The sequence below is a fragment of the Vidua macroura genome, chromosome 3 (genome assembly GCF_024509145.1).
Source record: "Vidua macroura isolate BioBank_ID:100142 chromosome 3, ASM2450914v1, whole genome shotgun sequence".
Lineage (NCBI taxonomy): Eukaryota > Metazoa > Chordata > Aves > Passeriformes > Viduidae > Vidua > Vidua macroura.
The window spans coordinates 29,188,716-29,210,100 of record NC_071573.1 but is presented as its reverse complement, the minus strand read 5'-3'; the positions used below and the strand labels follow the sequence as shown (position 1 = coordinate 29,210,100).

Genomic DNA, 21,385 nt, shown 5'->3' with positions numbered 1-21,385 from the left:
TGTTTGTTTTTTTTTTTTTTGATGGTGTAAAACTATACTAAGGCCAGTCAGCCTTTGAGAAATAAGACTGATAAGTATCACAGGCGTTTTTCTTTATTTTCATAACCACCTCAAGCAAGCAATTTTGAGGACTTGGCAATGTTTACGTGCAGGTTATCCTTCCCTCCTAGTCCTTCTTAGGTCTCTTGAATTATTCTTAACTCTGTGTTTCTGGGAATCATGGGCAATGTATGGACACAACGCCTTCAGCAGGCATGCAAGGAATGTTATGAAGGTAGCAGGCTTCTGGTTTCCCTGGTCACTCAGAAGATTTATGTGCCAGTATAATAAGAATGAATGATTAGCTGTTGTTCATTGACAGAGACCTTGTGAGTCTGTCTGTGCACAAGAGGTTTTGGGAGTTGATAACCTTTGTGCTTCAGGTTTTGTTTTGAATAGATAGAAGTAGAGAAAATGGTTGTCAGTAGATGTAAAACTGAACAAAGTGAAGGGTATTAGCCAAGTTCTGGCAGTAAAGCTGAAAATCTGAGTTATTTATACAGCTGGAAACTGAGCTGGAGTATTTTCATTATTTTGGGACACAGCATTGACTTTTATAGAGTTACGGGATGCTCTTGCCTAGAGTTTCAGTCTCTTCTATTTTTTAGGTCTCTGTGAGACACTGTGATGTATTACAGCTTTGGTCTAAGCGCTGGCGGCCAAGTATAAAAGGAGGGGCCAATTTTGAACTCTGAATCTGAGAAGTCTCTAGGTCACTCTAAAGTTGCCCAGAGACAAGGCAAGTTAAAGTATCTTTTTGCCATTCAAAAGCAAGATAAATTGTTAATAGACAGAACCACTATTACTACTATATAAGTTATTAACTTCAACGCCTTTCTCATATCATATCAAGTTAATAACCATTTTGTGTGTCTGGTATACATCCAGGCCCCCTGTTGTAAAGTCAAGGTTGTGTGAGATAACCCAGTTTGCATTAGTAAATGCTATAAAACACTATATTATGTTGACAATTATCATAAATCTACATAAACCATACTTTTAAGATTTTTTTTTTCTAAAGGATAAGAAGTAAAGATTAAATACTGAACTCTGATTTTCAGATATATTGTATACACTTCCCTACACTTCATATCATAACAGCAAATTATTGGGAACCTGAAAGAGAAGAGCTGTATTTTTTTTTTTTTTTTTTTTTTTTTTTGCTTTTATATACCTAAAACATAGCAATGTTTAGAAGAAACCTAAGTATTCTCTCTACTGCAACCACATTAATTCCAGAAGAAACCTCTGTCTTCTCTGGTATTTATGTTTTCCTAATATCCACTTCTTCAAAGTTTCAACTTTCTCAATGGTTCCAGCAGCTTCACATTATAAGATTTTGAAGCTGATTTAAAATACCACCATGCATTTTTGCATTTTGATCAAGAACTCAAAATGGGACTTAAGGGCTTATGTCCTATTCAGAAGTTACCCATGTGCAAAAACATTCTTCTGAAACATATGGGAAAGAAATTGGTGCCTTTACACACATGTCTGGAAGGTAATTGGAAATCACTGTGCTCTGTTTTTCAAGAATAAGAACCATAAACCCCCCTCCTGGAATGGCACAAAGCACACACGTTTTCTCTCTGAAGGGCATAAACTCAGCGTTGCTATGCGTACCTATGATATGGAGGCTGGAAAGGCATTTGGAAACGTTCCCTTAACAATAGTCACATCACCCTCCTCCTATCTGTGCTGGCTGTAGTGGAGACAGGTCATTGTTTACCCCTGTGCTGTTGTATAGCAACCCTGGGAGCTGGAGGCATGGCCGCGTGCGCTGCTTGGCGCTGGCACCAGCCTTGTGTGTGCTGTGCACGGTATGGACGACAGTGATCCTTGGTGAGCTGCGGGCAGGAGAAACAGCCAGAACAGTTCTGTCCTAATGCATGGTGCAGCCAGGGGAGAAGGAAAAGGGACAAAACTCCTGCTCATCTTTCCTAGGTTTGTGCCTGTGCCTCAATGATTTCATTCAGCCCTGAACTAGTAATGGAAAATCTTGCATGGCTACAACTCAATATATCATAGCCTGTGTTTGTAGCTGAGTTGGCTTGAGTTAACAGTACCTTTAGAGATACACTGCTTGCAAAACATGCACCACTAGCCAAAGTATGCCTTTTATCAAGATAGGTTAGGAATATCCAGTGCTTCCTTACAGGCATGTCACTACCTGTAGCTGAATTTAATAACACTAAATTATTGTAGTGTGGTTTTTACTGGCTTTTTTCCTTCATTCTTTTGAATCTATTTACTTAATTTTCGTACCATCAAGAGAAAAACACAGCTATGAATACTTGCAAAAGCAGGGTCAGATGGTGAGACTGGATTGAAAGAAGGTATTTAGATTCTTCGGATGGTGCTCAAGAGAGCTGTGGGCTCAGCTATGCTACACAGCCAAGTACACTATAGAGATCCCTGAGCTAATGCCATGATCGGAAGCTCTGTAAGTGTTGTTCTGTTCTCCCTGGGCTAATTAACAGAGGTGCCTCTTAGCATACCTAATTAGCTCCATTCCTGCAGCATCCTCAGGGGCAGGCCTAATTAGCGTGGGTGCTTTGCTATACAGACACGGCTATATTGCCTCTGGGATCTAAGCTAGATTCCGTGCATGGCATTGCAATGTACCGTGTAGCAAGCCAGTTTCCTCAAAGCTACCTCAGGGTCTCTAACAGCCCTTTGCTGTGTAGACTTGCCTGGTGCATTAATGAGACCCGAGAAGCTTATGCAGGCAGAAGGGTAGCAACTTGGGATGTGGGCTAGAGGGTAACATTTTGGGACACAGATGTTTCAGGATAAGTCCCAGATTCATTTGCTTTTACTTTACATCTACTTCTTACCTTCACCTCTGCATCTACTTCGTAACTTTTTATTAAAAACAGTGTAAAAATAATCACCACCTGTGGTAGAGGCAAACAAATAAGCCTATATTGAGACAAATGAAGTCTGAACCTGCTACCTTGCAGCTTGCTGGTTTTTGCTTTTAGCAGCTAAAAGAAAGTTATGAACTAACCAACTGAAGCATTTTTAAAGCGTATTTCCCTATTGCTTTGGTTAAATAATAATGATAACAAAGTATTCTTTATGGTTTTACAGACGCTGCTCTCTCTAATCTTTAAATGCTTTGCAAGCATGAGTAAGCACAGCTTCATATGAGCCTGTGATAAGGCAATACAATGATTCCCATAGTATGAGCAGTAAATCTGAGATGTGAAGACCAGCCAAAAGTAACTTGCATTTATTAGAAAGAACATGTCCTCCCTGGGTTAACTTATTCTTGCATCGTGCATCTCAGAATTTCCTTGTACAAACATGTTTCTTATCAGGACTATTTTACCCCACTGATATCAATAGATTGCAGGTTCAGTTTAGCAAAGCTGACTTGAAAATGTTGCATTGCACCATATGAGAGTTGTAGAAAGGTGGCTTATTATTCACAAAGGGGCTGGACACTGTAGAGGACTGATAAACAAAAGATCCACTGTTTCTGTCTTCTGCTTACAGTATCAGTAGCAACAGGCTGCACTGATACCTTCCCTGATAGCTCAGCCTTGCACAGAAAAACAGTGCCATTTGTGGCTGCAAATTTTAGCTTCTTCATGGAGTCCTCAGGGGCTCAGAACCTCACAGGAGCTCAGTGGGAGACTCTTCCCAGTAAGTAGAAAAGATCTGTCAGAGATGGCCTAACATGCTTCTTAATCTTGTTTCACTTTATTCTCTTCATTCTAAAAACCTCAGAGGTACATAACATTCAGCTATCCAATTTTCTCTCCTTCCCACAAGGAAAGCCTGTGGCTACACTTGTGTATCTGAAGTGATCTTGGGAGTGGTCTGCAGTGCTCACTGTGTCTTTGCTGTGCAGTGTTCTTGCTGCCTATAAGCTCAACCTCCTCTGGCAAACGATGGTGATGCCCATTTGGGAAAGACTCTCTCTGTACTGGGAGAACAGAGTGGGATGCATGGAAGTGACCCAGCCAGGTAAAGGGAAGTGGCTGCCAGGAGTTCCTTTGCAGCCATGTCTTCTTGACATGCACAGATCAGCCAAGAATGCACACCAACAAGTAAAAAAAAATTAAGACAATCCCTAGCCACATCTTTAAACGCAGCCTCAAGGATGGCCTCTGCTTCTCTCCCTTCCAATAGGGAGAAGTGCTGTGAGACACTGAGTCTCTGCAATATTTCTCTAGAAATGCAGGAAAGAGAGGGGTGTCTTGCAGCTAAATCACCCTGTGACCAGTTCTACAGCCAAACCCTGCTGTGGTGCAAAAGGGGCCCATCCTCCTGACCTTCCTGCTTGGATCAGTTGTAGTTAGATACAATGTCTAAGTTTTCAAAAAAGAGATGAGCAAGACCTCCTAGTTAGAGCTCTGTACAACACCCTCTTCAAAGAAATGACTTCTGGCTTTAATGGGTGGTTGGATGCCATCAGCGAAAAACATTATTTACATGTATGGATCCTCCTTCTCAGAAATCTCAGAAACATTCCTGCTTGAGCTATGTGCAAAAGAAATCTGGGATTAAAAAAACGCTTTCCGAGCAGAGAGAAACAAGAGACAAAGAGATGTGTGTCTCAGCAAGACTTCCACAGAGAAGCCTCAACATGTGTACAAGGTGAAAAAGAATAACAGGATGACATCAGTGTTGGCTGGTGATGGGTAAGGGAGGGCCCTTTTCATCACAGTCTGGCAGAGAAACACACGGCTTCAGCAGAGGGAGGAAGTACAGATCCTTACTTCAGAAATATAAATCCTCTTTTAATAAGTGACTGAAACTGTAGGAGCTCCTAAAGAAAGACAGCTTTCCTGCTCCTTGTATCTTTAACTCTTTCCCTGCATGATGGAATGTGGCTATTGCTTTCACTTTCCTGCTTTACTCTCCTGTGCATTTTGGGGAAAGGAGTGAGCTGTGTTACCTAACACAAAGAGGGCTCCAAAAGGTCAAAAATCAATGCCAAGACCAATGCCAGAAATAACTGGAAGCTACGGCAGTTGCAGAATGCCCAGTTGGGTGTATGATCCCATGGGATCCACAAAGTAGGGCTTTTAAAGGAAAAGGCACCCATGTTCTCCATGGTCTTATTGACAGTAATTTTTTTTTTTTTTTTTTTTTTTTTCCCTGAGGCTTAGGTTCCAGTAACAGATTCATCTTGCTTGTTTTGAGAAATGCATTTAGTCACCTAAGCCCTGTCTATAGTCAATGAGGCTAAATAGGCATGTCTAGAGGACAATTCATCCCATGTGTGTTACTTTGGAGAGGTGGGGGTGGTGATGGTGAAAATAAATGCCTCTGGGAAAGGTCTGCCTGCTCCAGTTGACCACACAGGAAGGCCGGGGAACTTTCTGGGGCTGTTTTTTGTCTGGTAAAAATTTGAGTATTGAAGTGCTGCCTATGGTTTTGATTTGGTTGAAGCAAGGAAGTGCTGGAAAATACAAGAAAGAGTTTGAAGCCCAGAACATTAACCAGGCATCACAAAGGTGTAGGTAAGGGTCCACACCTCTGAATAAAGGATGCAGATAAGGTAAACACTCATAAATCTAATATACTTGTACTTGAACAATTGCCAACAGGACCTGAACATAAGATAGGAAATCAGTATTTGTATACTGGTTTTGGTCTATTACTGTTGAAATTGTGATCAGCTTTAGAAGCTATAACAATTTACAGACAATATGAAAATTACTTTGTAGCACAGATAAAACACAATGAATTTCCTAGTGCTATAATGCAAAGTTTTCCACTCCTGTCCTTATGTTTTTTTTCTGATATCTGCAATTCACCACTTTAAACAAAACAAATAGTTTTTTATTTACTTTGTGCAACAAAAGTCAAGGCTAGTTTTCATAGGAATATTTAATTTTAATGTTGAGATAAGAGTGACCAACCCAGGGTCTGACACAATTTTATCAGTGCAGGCTAACCTATAAATCTTGTTTCAATGACACTTGCCTCGAATAAAAAGCAGGTATGCTAGCACAGACAAGAGATTTCCCAGTTTAATGCATCCCAGATGATTCCAGTCTGGGCATATCTGTGCAATCTGAGACTGGCAACTGTGCCTTGCTCTCTGCTGCTTTTGTTGGAGGCAGTGGCCAGAGGAGGTGCTCAGCTCCAGGCAAGGCTGAGTCTGCTGGACTCTGAGATGTTGCAGAATTCTGCTGAAAAGAGAAAGGCTCATGAGAACAACTTGATTCTGTGCTTTTTCCACCAGTGGCTAATTTTAGCAAAACTGTCCTTAGCGCATGTGTGTAGGAGGGCAGACATTTCCTTCTTTACATGACCTTTGTATAAAACTAAATTCAGAGCAGTGATTTTTCTCTCCCTCCCCTATTTCCAAATTTCTGGAGACTCACTGGTGGGAAAAAAAAAAGAAAAAAAAGGTATGGAAATCTGTGGTTTGTGCAAAGGAGCAAATTTAAATAGGAAGCAATTTAGCAGAAAGTTTCTTGCTGCAACTTGAAGCTCTACCAAAACATTTGGTATAATGTCCCAGAGCTGTTTTCCTCCTGTTCTGCTCATGACTTGATTTATGAGTTTATGTGTGCTTAACAGGTAGAACTCTGGGTTGGGACATATATTTTTGTTCAGCCTACAATTCCTTCCTGTGCCCTCTCTCTGCTTCTCCAGCTTCCCAGGGAGCAGAAAAATTAGGGCATGTGTGTAAAGGAGCTGTTTTCTTCCTCGGCCCATTGTGCTGGCTGAATGACTCATAAACCAAACATTGATAAAATCGACTGACAGTTATTTAAACCTGAGGTTTCAGGTTAAGGAGTAACAATGCAAACATAGCCGGTGAGAGGGCTGTTTGCAGTGCATGTGTTTGTGTGTTAGATCTTGAGAATTTGGAAGGGTTGTTACACAAAGTTCCATAAAGCAAAATTATAAGATGATATAGGGAGTCCATGTTAAGGTGTCTGTCTTTGTAATGCCATTGAGGTGTACCTGCTTCTTAGGTATCCCCCAAAAACCTGCAGCTCATCCCTGAGCTCAGCTAGAGAAACCTCTAGTTTTTCTTGCAAGCACCTTTTGTTAGTAACAGGATTGCTGGTCATTTGTGATTGCCTCCTGAAAAAGGAAGGTTTAGAATGCTAGTTTAAAAAGACATTGCTGTTGTGTAAGTACCTGCAATGAATTAAACCGAGCCTGGGAATGTTCCCATTTGGGCCATGGTCTTCTCTGCCCCAATCCTTTAGAGCAGTCTGGTCATTTTGGAAATTTTGGTCATTGCAGAGGCCACTTCAATAGGCAGGCTGCACACAGCCACCCTCTTCCACCAGCTGAAGGAGGCAGCTAACACAGTCATAGGACTCCATTTGCAGGAGGGTTCTCAGATATGGCCACAGGCAGATTCCATAGTCTCATTCTTTCAACACAGCTATATGAACTATGATGCTGCCAGAAGTGTTTAAATTTAGAAAATCTAGCTTGAGGGTGAATTATTTTTGTTTGTTTGTGGGTGTTTGGTTTTTTTTTTTTTTTTTTTTTTTTTTTTTTTTTTTTTTTGTTTTTTTTGTTTGGTTTGGTTTGGTTTGGTTTTTTTTTGTCTGATTCTATTCCACAACTTCTTTCCTGTAGAGAGAAGAGACTTGCCTTTCTGCTGCTGAATCTGCTGCTTTCTGGTCTTACTGCTAATAACTGATACAGATACCTGGGTGAGAAAACTCTTGTTGAGAGAAAGACTGAAGCAGTGAAGCAACAGGGAATATACAAAAGCAGCCAGCAGCAGACAGGAACCTTCTCAGTTCATGTCCTTTCCTGTAGTGGCAACAGGAAATGGAAGAGCCTTTGGAATACATCCTCACTTCTCCTCTTCTTACCCTTTAGATCAGTGTATCTTTTTCCAGCAGTTGTTCACCCTTCCTTGCCACCAGGAATTTAAATATGCATATGTTTTCTAGGAAAACCTGAGAGATTATAATTTATATTATATTTTATTATATTTTGTTAATATAGGCAGCAAGATGGCTTAGTTTAAATGTTGAAACAGGTTTATTTTACATTTGCTTTCTGGTTTGTGGAGGTTTTTTCCCCCCTAGAAAATTCATCCAAAATCCTTACATTAAAAGTGCCACTGTGGACAAGAAAAAAAATGAGGTTCTGCTTAGACAATCTGTGAGTGTTTTAATTATAGATTGATTACTGCATTCATGTTATTCTCCTGTAGTGATTTTGGCTAATTTTTCTTGCTTTGGGTGAAAGGTGGATTGGAGATTTTTTTTTGTTTTTGAAATTCTGGTCAGAAGTGTGGGATGACATTGAAAGGAATGGTTGGGTCTTCTGCCTATAGACCTTCTCCCAGGCTGTGATCTGTTTGTCTATATCAATTGGCAGCAGTGATTTCATTGTGTTAGCTACATTGCACTGAATTGTATATTCATTTAGGAATAGAGAGACTTTGATCACACTGACATGTGTGATCTTTAGGCTTAGTCTTTAGTGGGGTTATTAAGTTAAACTGCTTAAAACCCTGGAAACATTTGTAAACAAAGTATATGAACACATAGAAATGTCCTAGAACAATTTAGAAATAGTATAATTAATGTTTGGAATAGCATACTCTCAGTACATTTACAATTCAGTGTTTGAAACCAAGCTAATTAAGTTCAAAACTGGACACAAGAATTAATTTCAATCACCTAATCTCCCATTATGTGTTCACAGTTCATCAGAAGACTCATGAAAAATTCATAATTTCCAGGAATAGGAAATTCTTAGAAAAAGCTGCAGTTGAACATTGGAAACTGCAAGACAAAACTTAATCAGGTCTTGTTTGTACAAGTCCAGTTCAGTTGATGCAATTACAAAATATTCATTCCTGTTGTGTGAGCATGACCCAGCTGAGATATGAAACTGGAGTTATTTTTCTGAAACCCCATCCCAGTGTACTTCACAGCTGTGTCTTTTTATCTTCTAGTGTTGTTTTGGACAACAATATAATAGAAACCATACAGACCTCCATCTCTGCTTGATAGCTGTAACACAGCAACATCTGTAACGTGATGCACAATCCTGAGTGCAGCTCCATCTCCTGACTTTTTCCACGTTACCTTCCTTATCTTTTGCACTGAATCTGAGTCAGCAGTGCCCTGGCAGCCAGGAGGGCTATCCCTGTCCTGGGGTGCATCAGGCACAGCATCACAGGCAGGCAAGGGAGGGAATTTTGCTGCTCTGCTCTGCCCTGGGGCGGCCTCACCTCCAGTGCTGGGGGCAGTTCTGGTCACTGCAGTATGAAAAAGACATTAAACTGTTAGAGAGTGTCCAAAGGAGGGACAAGAGAATGGGGAAAGTCCTTGAGGGGAAGCCATATGAGGGACAGCTGAGGTCACTTGGTCTGTTCATCCTGGAAGAGACTGAGGAGAGACCTCATTGCAGTTACAACTTCCTCATGAGGGGAAGAGGAGGGACAAGCATTGATCTGTGCTCTGTGGTGCCCAGTCCAGTGACAGGACTCAAGGAAATGACACAAAGTTGTGTCAGGGGAGGTTTAGGCTGACTATCAGGAAAAAAAATTCACCTAGAGAGTGGCTGGGCACTGAGACAGGCTCCCCAGGGAAGTGCTCACAGCACCAAGCCTTACAGAACTCAAGAAGCATTTAGACAATGCTGTCAGGCACATGGTGTGATTCTTGGGGTGTCCTGTGCAGGGCCAGGAGTTGGATTTGATGATCCTGATGGTTTCCTTTGAACTCAGTTATTCTATTATTCTGTGATTATATGCACAATATTTTCAGGTGTTTTCTCAGAAACTGATCTTGCTTGTATTACCTTGCAGAAATTAAAAAGCCGCAACTCTGGAAAGTAAAATCTTCATGAAAGTTCTCTTCACCTTCTTTGAATTATGAAATACTTCGGGGTTTTTTTTAAAAAGCTTGTCAGGAAAACCCCTTCCCAAGGACTTAAAACTTTGTAATCCTCAGTCTGTATAATGACAGATAGAAGGGAAAAACACTTTAATGACCAGGAGGTCATCAAAGCTACTTATTCAAATAAAGATCAGTTGGATGAGCTCTGTTACATGGGATAAGTGATAAGAATAAGGTGCTCAGTCCAAATGCTTTGAACAAGTTAAATTATGCCTTCTTCCCCCTGCAGCATCAAATAGTTATGGTGTAACTGTGTCTTCCTCCTCCGAAGTGTTTTGTTCTGGTTTTGTGCAGTATGAATTTCAGAGGCCATTCTGTCTCAGTGGAAGGAAGGGATTTTTTTGTGAAACTTGTGTTTGCTTCATAGAAGTCAAAGTTGTGTGCAAAATTTCAGTCTGCTTTGTGAGGCAGTGGCAACAGCTTAAAGTGTAAGTAGTATATTTATAGTGGATTGTAGTGATGCTGAGTGAGTGTGTCCAGAGGAAAGGATTTCCCCAATCTGGGACATTTCTGGACTCACAAGCATTGTAAAAACATAGTAATAATTTTCTATTTGTGTACAACCTAGCACTGAAATACAGGAAAAGAGCAGAAGGAGTCAAGGTGGAGTGAGAGAGTTTGGTGGTTATGCCTGGTTTGACAGATAGCACACCTTCTCATAAGTCTAGTTTCTAAACCAAAGGAAACTTTGGATAAACAACAAATGATATATAAATTTTCATTAGTCTTGCTCATTCACCTCTATTTCTGTGCCTCTCTTGCAACTACCTTTGCATGCTCCTCTAAAATATGTCATTTGTCTCCTTTTCAAGGTCTCTTTCTGACAGAAATGCCTTGAAGAAGTGAGTCAGTAAAATATTTACCAAAACTTCCCTAAATACCAACCATCTCATGGTGGGTAAATACTGATGTAAATCAGCGTGACTTATGATAACTTGATTTATTTCATTATTTCAAACTTTTTCTCAATATTTTATTACAGTGCATTTGGAAACAGATTACAAAACCTTTCTAACAAGCTTGTCATGTGAATTTCCCGTGTAATCAGTAATTAATGATGGCTATATCTGAAGCAAAGCTTTCAAATTCTTTAGTATTTTCTAATCATATTTAGTACTAAATTTTTTGGTTGGCGTTTCCTGCAAGTGAGGTGCTGCAACTTCTTGCATTTACTACTACTTGTTGCAAGTCACACAGAGCTTGGATCTGTTCACTAGGAAATAATATTGTCGCCAGGATTGTTCTTTTTCATTATTCCAGTTTTTTGAGAGGACGGATCTTCCCGTGTGGCTTTGAACCTCTTAAGTCAGTTTTGTTATTTTTGTTGAAGACCACTCCTGGAAAGCTTTCTGTTTGTTATCCTGCCCTGGGTAGTGGGGATGTTAAAACAGGGGTGCAGCTGTTCATATGTATAAGTGGGAAAAAAATATTTCATTTTGAACACAGCTAAATCCCTTCAAAGACTGCTACTTCTCTTCTGAGCCAATGTGATATGTGAGCTGGGCTTTCCCCAGAAATGGGTAGGACTTCCAAGTTAGTGCGAATGAGATTGTGGTAGTGTGGGACCAGACTCGGAGCATACTCTGGACAGGCTCTGGCCATGTCCAGTGTGAGCAGCTCCTTTTTTTGCTCTGGAAGGTAGGGTGGTTGAGGAGAAGGAAAGAGCACGTGATCAAGGACAAAACAGGAGGAGGTGAGCACATGACAGAATTGAACTTGGCACTGTAACAGAAATGTGAACCAGACGAATCTCCTAAACACTCTGCCAATGTTGGTTATGTGGGTGGGAGCTCAGGTGCAGGTGCAGTGTCCATTCTCCACGAGGGACTGACCTACGATTGCCCCTTATAGTTAAAACAGAAAGGGAAGAGTAACTTACCCAGTTAAGTGCTAAAAGGACTCTGCAAGTGAGGAGTCAGGTGGGAAAAGGTGACTAGGATAAAAAATTGATTAGGGTCATATTGGGATACTAGTGAAGCAGAATGTTATGTAGAAAATGAATGCCATTAAAAACACTAGAAGGAATACAGTTTTTGTACCAGAATACAACTGCATTATGTTTAGCAGATGCCTGCTAGAGTACTTACTCTCCCACCTCCAAGATTTTCCCCCAACATAAAATCTGAGATGAAAATATGCTGCCAGTAAATGTTCTTTTTAGCAAAATAAGACTAATATTGATTTATTTATCTCTAATCTAGTGTCCAAAATGTATTTGGTGTGTGAAAGATCTGAGACAAAAAAAAAATAAACCTGATGTTGAGCCTAAGAGATTAAAGTCCTGTTGCTTCTGACCTTTTCTCCCTCCTCAGAGTGTTTTTAACACAGGCTTTGGCCAAATCCTACTCATCTGGTGGGATGATTTCTGTTGCCCTCAGTCAGTTTTTTCTAGGAATGCACCTTATCATATTCTCTCATAACATTTAATGTCAGGTTTTAAGATCAGCTCCAGTAGCATGGCTTGAAAAGTGACAGGAATCAAGTCCTTATGCACCAATTTTTAAATATTCAAGTATCAATATTGAATTTTGACCATTGTTTCTACTCTCTCATGTCACCTACAGGAATGCCAAGTAAAACTTTATACTACAACTGCAAATGCTGGTTTTTTTGCTTCTAATGGTTCTTCAAGGCTGTGAAATGATTTATTAAGACAGGATCTGTATCAAAGAGATTACAGATCAGAAGTACTCTGATTAAAGTATTTGGCAGTCCATGTTTGTTTCAAGATATGTTAAGAGACTAAAAGAATGATCTATAAAAAAGAAGTTACTGTAATGAGTAAAATATTTTTCTTCTTAAGTGTTTCTAAGAACTTTTTCTAAATTATACATTTCACCTCTTCAAAGAATTAAGGAATTACAGAAACACCTGCACAGTTTCCCTTGCATAAAATTCTACAGTACTGCCAAATGAATTCCGGATAAATCCTTCCTGTTTTTCTGTCTCATTGTGTATCAAAGTGATAGCTAGCATGCTATCCAGATCATTGCTTCAGCCAGATAGTTTATTTTCTGGGTAGATAACACCTTAGAGACACATCATGAAATTGAAACATTAGAAAAACTTATAACCTAGATGTAAATTACTGGTCTTTGAAAAATTATTGAAGTTGCCCCTAACCTAGTATGTATAATTTTTTCAGGTCTCACAGACCCACCTATATTTAGGTGTCATGAAGGCCACCTAAATTTATAAAGGGTTCTGAGTTATCTCAAGGTATTTACATAAGTGTACCTAAACATGTGTTGCCTAGATCCAATACAACAAACTTTGGAGCATGTGGACACACTTTAAGACTTCTGCAGTTCATCAAGAAGCCAAGGCTTTAACCATGTGTCCTCAGGTGACTGGTTAGATAATATTTGTACACCTCTACAGAAAAACAATAGGTTTGTATAGAGAATTGTGTAAATATTAGGCATTACGGTTATTATTTTTCTTTTTGCAAGTGACATTACCTGTTTAATTGTTGAACACATTTATTGGTCACAAAATCTGTACTTCCGCGGTCCCCTCCTCTGTTTTCTGCAGAGCTTACACTTCCTGTGGAGGAGGAACTCTGTGCTGTCCCCATGGAATGGGAAGGACTTGGATGCTGCACTAAGACTTCTCTCTTCAGCCCTTATGAGCAGGTGTGCTGACCTTTGCTGTACAGGGCTGTGTTACGACCTGCAGGAAGAGTCCCTGCAGCCATCCCATACCATGCAGGGTCCCCATACCGTGCCCTTATGCAGCACGGCTCGTGGTTCAAACTGCACGTGGGTGCATGGGGCACTGGGTTTTCTAAGGGGAAGCTTCTGTGAGGAAGCTTTGGCCCATCCCTCTTCGCTCCAAGGTGCTCCATACAACAAACCCAGAACTAATCTGAGCATCCACACCTGGGGAAGAGTCTGCCATGTCATGCAGGACACAAAACTGGGTTTTCTTCAGGCTTGCAGGAAGGTTGGGACAGTGCAGGGCTTTGTAGGCTGTCTGCCCCTGTTGGCTGAGGGGTGGGGGTGTTTGCTGGCCACCAGTGGCCATTCCTCTGCCCCAGTGGCTCCAGGGAGTGACACTCAAGCCAGAGCCCCCACACCCTCATGCTGCCCTAGGCTGGCTTTCTCTAGAAGGCCATTGGGCCTGCCTTCCCAAACTAGGCATTTCTTGTCCATCTCAACAGATCTTGGTTTAATTTGGGTGGCGAGTGTTTACAGATTATACCCTCTACTTAATAATGCTTCTGTGACAGCTGTTTTGTCCTGCTTTCATCATGGTGTAAATGTTTTTAACCAAGGAGCCTTGGATACCTACAACATGGTAGACTTTCTCATGTGTTTGCCAATTTGCTTTTTATTTCTTTAGGAAACTAGCTGAATTCATAATGTATAGTTTTTGCCCAGAAACTAGCTGAATTCACAATATATATTTTTTCTCCCTAGTTCTGTTTCAGGGTAATGTTTAATCCACTATTTGAAGCAGGTTTTTCATTCTCTTCTCTGTAATAAATTACTAAACTGAAAGAAATGGAACTAAGATCCTGTAGCTTAAATTCGCTGAGCTTTTGTTTTGAGGTTGAACAGTGAATCTTAGAAAGCTTGTTTTTCATTTGTCCTGAAACCTTGCCCCTCCTGCCTCCTTCTTTTCATGCCAATAAAAGGTAACCAGAGACAGCTGGGGGCTCTCTTTCTGCCTCCCTTGAATGGGAGTGTCTTCTGAATGCCTCTTTCATGTACCTGCACAGACCTTGCTCTGCTAAAACGCTACGGCCGAGGTTCTCAAAGGCTGGGTAGGTTTTCATTGCCTGCATTTCTGGTCTGAAGCAGACTGAGAGAAATGAGTGTTAAGTAAACGCAGTGGCAGCCCTGCCAGCGTCAGCATTCCAGCCTGCAGTGCTGCTCTGGACCAGGACACTGCCAGCACAGACTTCTACACATCCAGCTGTCAGAGGGTTTTTTTACTTGCTAGCAGTTCAAAGAAGAGGGATGCATGGCAGAGCAAAGATGGGCAAGTCTAGTTTTTATGAGACTGTTTATTTTTTCTATAACAAGTGTGTGGTGCCTTATGGATGTTGAATGGGAATTTAATACAGTGGTAAAGTAAAATTGTAAACTTACCAAGTCTGTTTTCAGCTGCCTTTGTTCTGCACCTCTAAGCATCTGCAGAAAACATGTTCAACAGCACTCAGACACTTCTGTGAATTTATATATGATCTTATTCAGCACCTTCTGCAGAGAACTGATCACCTCGCTGCAGCCGATTGAAGTTAATAGAAAATGAAGGTGTCTGTCTTTCCATAGCAGGCCTTTTGTGCGTAAAGTCAGTGCACACAGGCTTTTAAGTGAAAGCAGGGGTTTATTTTCAGCTTTATGTCAAGAGCATTTCACAAATCCTATGTTGCAATTTAAAGATCAAGATTTAGGAAACACTGATAGTTGACAACAGAGGGGTGTGTATCTGGTGATTTTAGCAGTCAGGGCAAATTTCAAACACCCTAACATCTAGCTAACAGTAGAATTTACACATGGAAGGATTGTGCATTCATAACTTACTAATAACAATGTCAGGTTATTGTCTGTTGTAGCAGGCAAAAGAACCTGCACTGGATGAATCAGGCCTTTGTTTGCACAAACACCTAGGCATTGTGTAGGCAGGAAAATTTTCCCCCTTCTACCAAAATAACCTTATTCCTTTACCACAGTAGGAACTCATATAAATTCAAGACCTTCCCAAATAAAGACAGTTTTATTCAGGAGTGAGAATGTGTGCTCAAGTAGTTATCTTTCAAGAAATATAATGTGGCTTATGCAGATCCTTCCACTTTACTTTCTTCCTGTTGCTGCCTCATGACCTAGAGAGGTTACTCCTGTCCCAGCTGCTTGTTCAAGGTCTTTTGCTGGGTGATGCCATTCCCATTGCTCTGTCATGTAGCTGAGGTACTGCCCTTCCCTTTTCACTTCCCCTGAGCCAGTGGCTGTAGCTGCAATGGAGGCATCTTGAGACGTGTCAGGATTACCTGGTTAGGGTACCTAGCATGGGTGTACTAATGATGACCAGAGTAGTGCAGTGGTGATGTTAGTGTTGACTTCTCAGCCCAATATCTATTATATTAGGAAGAAAATGACAGGTGAAAAGGGTTGTCAGTGTAGATATAACTGTACAAGTATGAATGCAGTGCACATATTGCTCTGCAGCCATCCTGTGTCACCCATGACCTGTGACAGACACAATGGGCAGGCACACAGAGATGTTCTGCAGTGGAGGTGGGCAGGAGGGCTGGTTGAGCAGAGACAGGAGGTGTGTGGCAAACAGCCCCACCAAACCCAGCCAGGCATCTCCATCATGCCCTGCAGCACCGTGTGACTGTGGCTCCTCACATCAGCATGATTCTGGATGCTCAGAAACATCAGCTAGAGTAGAGTAGCTTGCCCTAATAATTTTCAGCATGAGTTCTCAGAGCATCTGAAGTAATGTTTACAAAAATGTGTCTGTAGAGTTACTAGTCTTCAGCTGCTGGTCCCGGAGGAAAATCCACATGCGGACATCAGAGTGACCACTGATGAAGAATGCAACAGCTTCTTGGAAAAGGGATGTAAAATAACTTTAGCAGGGCAACTTTTCTGTGTACTCAAACCAAGGCTAATACACCTTGGATTTAAGGTAACGGCAGCTATAACTTTCTGAAAATGAAGACCCTTTTCCTCTTTCCCCTTTTTTTATTCTTGCAAGTATATGCTACCACATCATTAGGATGTCTTTTTTGTTCTTTTACTCCTGATCGATGGTGCAGTGTTATTTGTTTAGTCATTATTTTTAGTTTTGTATGTAGCTGTTTGTTTATTGAAATGAACTGCCATGCGGGCACCCTGATCAAAGCAAAAAAGCATGAAATCCCACGTGTTGCACTTTTGAGAGCAACAACAATGAAGCTAACCTTTCACCCTTGACTTTCTTTTAACCCTAATTTTGAAAGACAGTAACAAACAATTCAGCTAACTTCTTAAGTAAAAGAATATTCAAACTAGCTCGATTGTAATGCAGTGTTCTTTTCAAGTGAATGGAAGGTCTCGAATAATGCATACAAACACAGAGGCTGGGTAAGTTCATTACTTTGGAGTTTCTGGTATAGTAATAGCAGTGAAATGGTTAAAAGGCTGACTTTAAAGTGGTCACAATTAGGCTTCAAAGTTAACACCCCACCCCACTGAGATGAATGGGAGCAGTTGACATTTCTTAGTGCTATTGTTTCAGTCTGGCTTGCTATAGCTTCTAAAATAAGACAACAGTACATCTGTTTACATTCTGCTTCCGCAAACCCAGATGGGCTGGAAACTTCATTGTTTTTTAAGTGGAAGCTTGGATTCTGGAGAATACAGCAATATCCACAGGGTATCTGTAGGAAGAAGAGCTGAAAGCCGCCTTAATCACAGACATCTCCCCCTTCTCTGTAAACTTCCATTGTCCCAGGACAAATCTGTAAACCACAGGGAGAAAAATAAAGTAATATATATTTGAAGTACTTTTTACTGACAACATGACATGCCTACAATAACTTCTCATCACGTCCCTAGCATGCAAATTTTCATAAATGGATGTGACGTTTTGAACTTTTTTCTCTTTCAGTAGTTTGTAGAAGGTAAAGGTCCTGCATTTTTCTGACTGTGGTAGCTTCTCTTAAACCTCTCCTAACAGAAAATTCTTCTGTCTCTAGAGAAGCCAGAGTTTCACCTAGGAGGGTTTGAGACCAGGTATTACTTTATTCTCATATGGGTAGAATCCTTTAATTTACTTCTGAGAGTGATAAAAAAAGAAATAAGATTTCTGAGAGGAATGTTTTGCGTTTTTCTGATACTTTGGTACGGGCAGCTACATTAGCTGGAGCGAGATCTTAGGAGCTGGAATGGATGAATAAAGGTGCAAGTGGGGCCAGAATTTGGAGCAGATGGTCTCTATTACCCCATGCCTCAGTTCGTGTAGGGAGTACACAGTGTCCTCTCAGACTTTTGTTGAGGGGTCGGCACAGTGGCAAACTGCCCTCAGTAGCAGCCAGAACCCTATGAGAGCTCCTCTGATAAAAGCGACCCATTAGATATGCTTAGGCTGTAGATTGAAACCAGCTGTGAATCTGTCGGAAAGATTTTCCTCATTTTGCTTTCATCAGGGTGGAAAGTTTGTGGCTTGTTTTGCATATATATGTATTTTGGGCTTCACTGCTCTGACTTTGTGAGTCCTAGAGCCTGCCAGTGATAAGAGCTCTCATGCATACAGGCTCCTTTTGTATCCTGGCACTCAGAGATCCTGCCTTCCTTTTGCCCATGGACAGCACAGCTTGTGCTTTGGAAGTGCCACTGTGGGCTCTCCCAAATGGTGTCTCCCAGATTTCAACCCTGGGTGAGTTGGATGGTGAAGGCAGGCGTGCAATCTGTGGTCTGGGCTCATGACACTTGTTTCCTGCCGAACTCCAAGCTGCATTTTCATCTGACTATAAAGCACAGTGGCCCTGAGCCTTGAGACAACCCCGAGGTTGTCTGAGACAGCTGTGGGCATTTCAAGAGTGTAAACTGTTTCCTCTCTTTTTGTTCTCCTCAGGTCCTGTGTTATGTGGAAGCACGCACCAGTCTAGTCTGGATGAAGAAAGTACGTCAGAAAACCCAAGAGGATTACTTGCTTTGAAAATTTCTCTCATGCAATTGTTTTATCTTTCTAATAAAAAAAATTGCTTTAAAAATAAAATAATGATAAGTCATGCTGGGAAAACCAATTCCAATGTGATAAAACTCTTACAGTGTGAAGCAAGAACCACTCAATTCAACTGCAAGGAGAAGGACATGTTATTTAATCACACAGAAGGTTAGAGAACAGCATCAAATATGCATCTTTTATCTTTGTTTCCATTTTTTTTCTAGTCCATTTCTGACTGGATTTCTTTAGTATTGCACAGACTTGAGTTACATCTTGTGCATCTTGTGGAAGAAAATATGTATCCTAATAGTGCTTTTGAATATAGTTAAAATGACTTCAGCAAGGCTACAGTAGGTCAGTGGCAGAGCTTGGAAAAGAAGTTAGGTGATGTTTTGCCCAGTTCTATATATTTTAATTAGCAAACTGGCCTGCCTCCCTGAATTGCAATGGCATTGTGATACCTAAATGTTCAGAGGCCTAAACTTTATATACTAACCCTAACACAGAGAATTTCTTGAACAGACTTTAAGAAAATATTGCTATAGCTTCTTTACCAGTTGTGCTCTAACCTGCTTTTTGTGTGGTATTCAAGGATAATTTTGACAATAGAATTATCTTTTAGGGAATATAAAATACCAGGTATTAAAAGGGGTAGATCTAGACAGGGCAGGAATTTGCTGTCAGGATGATGTTCTAAAACAACTTCTGAAAAATTAACATGCTACGAAAATAATTTTTTTTTTTAATATTATGCTCTTTTATTTTTCTTTTAGAAAAGAAAATGAAGCCTTCCATTATAAGACTATTTAGTTTTGAGTAAATTGTGTGTTTCCCTTTTGTGGTGTATTTCTTTAGTCAATTTATTTTTTGCATGCCTATTGCTCCCAGTCTCAGCTGGTCTGATCTTGCTTGCCAACTGGTATTTGCCACTAAGATGCAGAATCATAGTTTTCTTTGAGAAGCTTGGTACATGATGGCAGTCATTGTCTCATAGAAGAGGATGAAGGATACAGACGATCACCCCTGTGGGTCTCATGAAAAATGCAATAGAGAAAGAGCCCAGCAAATTGAAACAATATTTTTCAATTCATGAATAGTAAAAATTCGAATGTCTTCCCAAAATAACCCTGAAGTTTTATTTCTTATTGAAAATTCTTTTTAAAAATCCCAACAAAACAAAACAGTTGATATTTACTTTATCATCCCAAGTTAGGAAAAAATGTTGAACAAAAAAGTTTTTTATCAGATTGAATTTCCATATTTTTTTCAGCTCTAATTATGATAAGGTTGTACAAGGAATAATTTTATTCTTTCTATTCTGTCTCATCCTTTTTCCATCCTAGACAATGAAAATAGTTTAATCTAGCAGCTTTTGCATTGTGGTCTGTGCACCAGAGCTGGCTTGTAAAACTTTTTCTTTCAGCGGTTTTATTGTTCAAGAACTGATGCTTCCTGTTACTTCTCGCCATGCATTTTGGTTTTGTGAATGAGTATGCTTAGATAAAAGAATAATACAAATCATGTCTATATCTTTTGTACAGCTTTATGTTATACTTAAATAAAAATTATACCAGAACTGCAGAGGTAACAACTCTTCTGAAAGACTGAGTTAACAGGAATAAGAACAGTCAGCAGTGAATAAGAGAAATCTGGGATGCCTTCACTTCAGATATTCAGCAAGGGAGAGGAAACACCACAGGTAAAACATAAGATGGAGTGTTGCTCTTACTGCACATAGTTTAAACTTGATGGTATAAGAACTGTGCTTTGGGCTGCTTTTCAAGGAAGGGAAAACGAATGGGGTTTTAGTTCATGGCAGGGACTAGCAAACACAGTAGGATCAATTGCAATTTAAATAGATAAGTGAAAGCTGCATGATCTTACTTGCTGTGTCATACTGATTTTCATTTCCATGATGCCTTTTACAGTTTTGTTTTTCTAGTGTTTTATGCTTGTGTAGTTTGAAGGTTACTGTGTACGTGATTAGATTCACTCCCTACTGGGATATAGGCCAAGATATTCAAAGTGATTTTTTATTTTGAGCACCTCCATTTTTTAAGGGTCCAAACCAGAGAAGTTTTGGAGTAGGGAAACTCAGTTGCTTGTGTGGTTTGTCAACATGACATGGAAAGACAAAAGAAGAAAAAATGGGTGTGAACAAAATCCTTGTTCATTTTTCATTGTGTCGGTGTCTGATCTTTGGTTTTCTGAATCAAGCTGACAAGATTTGGGTACTGCTGTCCTGGAAACTGGAATATGTACCTGGCCATGATCCAGGCTTAAGGAATTAAAGCTGAGCAGTGACATCACCCTGTCTCTCCATTTCTCTTCCCTAACCATGATGCCTTCAGTTTTAACTTTCATATTTCTCAGATTCTGTGCTGCCTAGGTATGTAGCTCTGAGCTTCACATTAGGTGTCAATAAGCTCTCTTCACAGGGCAGTTAGAAAAAACAATCCCTTTCCAGCATGAGACTAAGGACAACTGTTATGACCTTCAGGTCCAAAAGTATAAACAATGAAGAACTGAGGGGAGCAAACAAGGAGGATGAGACTTCATAACCTGAAGCTGTAATTGGACAATTAACCCCAATACGCAAAGGTTCCAAAACTTATAAAAGTGTGAAACCTCGTGACCGGTGGTCCATTTTGTGACCCTTTTGGGTCCATCTTGGGTGTAGCCCTAGCCAGGCTCTTGTGCTGCCCAAGGTGTATCCTTTTAAGACTTAATTGATGCCTACTTTATTCTCTTACCTCTGTTCAGTCTCTGTTCCAGGTTCAGCCTCTCAAGGCATCCACCTCCTAGCTGCCCTAGAACTTTACCAAAGA

At 40.4% G+C, this 21,385-nt stretch overlaps 1 long non-coding RNA gene across 1 annotated transcript; it reads left to right on the top strand.

The window, feature by feature from the left end:
* Nucleotides 1-1,779: 1,779 nt before the first annotated feature.
* On the top strand, nt 1,780-20,817 carry LOC128804738 (uncharacterized). Its single transcript, XR_008436175.1, has 3 exons — nt 1,780-1,983; nt 13,431-13,531; nt 18,465-20,817. It is a non-coding gene; the product is annotated as an uncharacterized LOC128804738 (long non-coding RNA).
* The last annotated feature ends 568 nt before the right edge of the window (nt 20,818-21,385 follow it).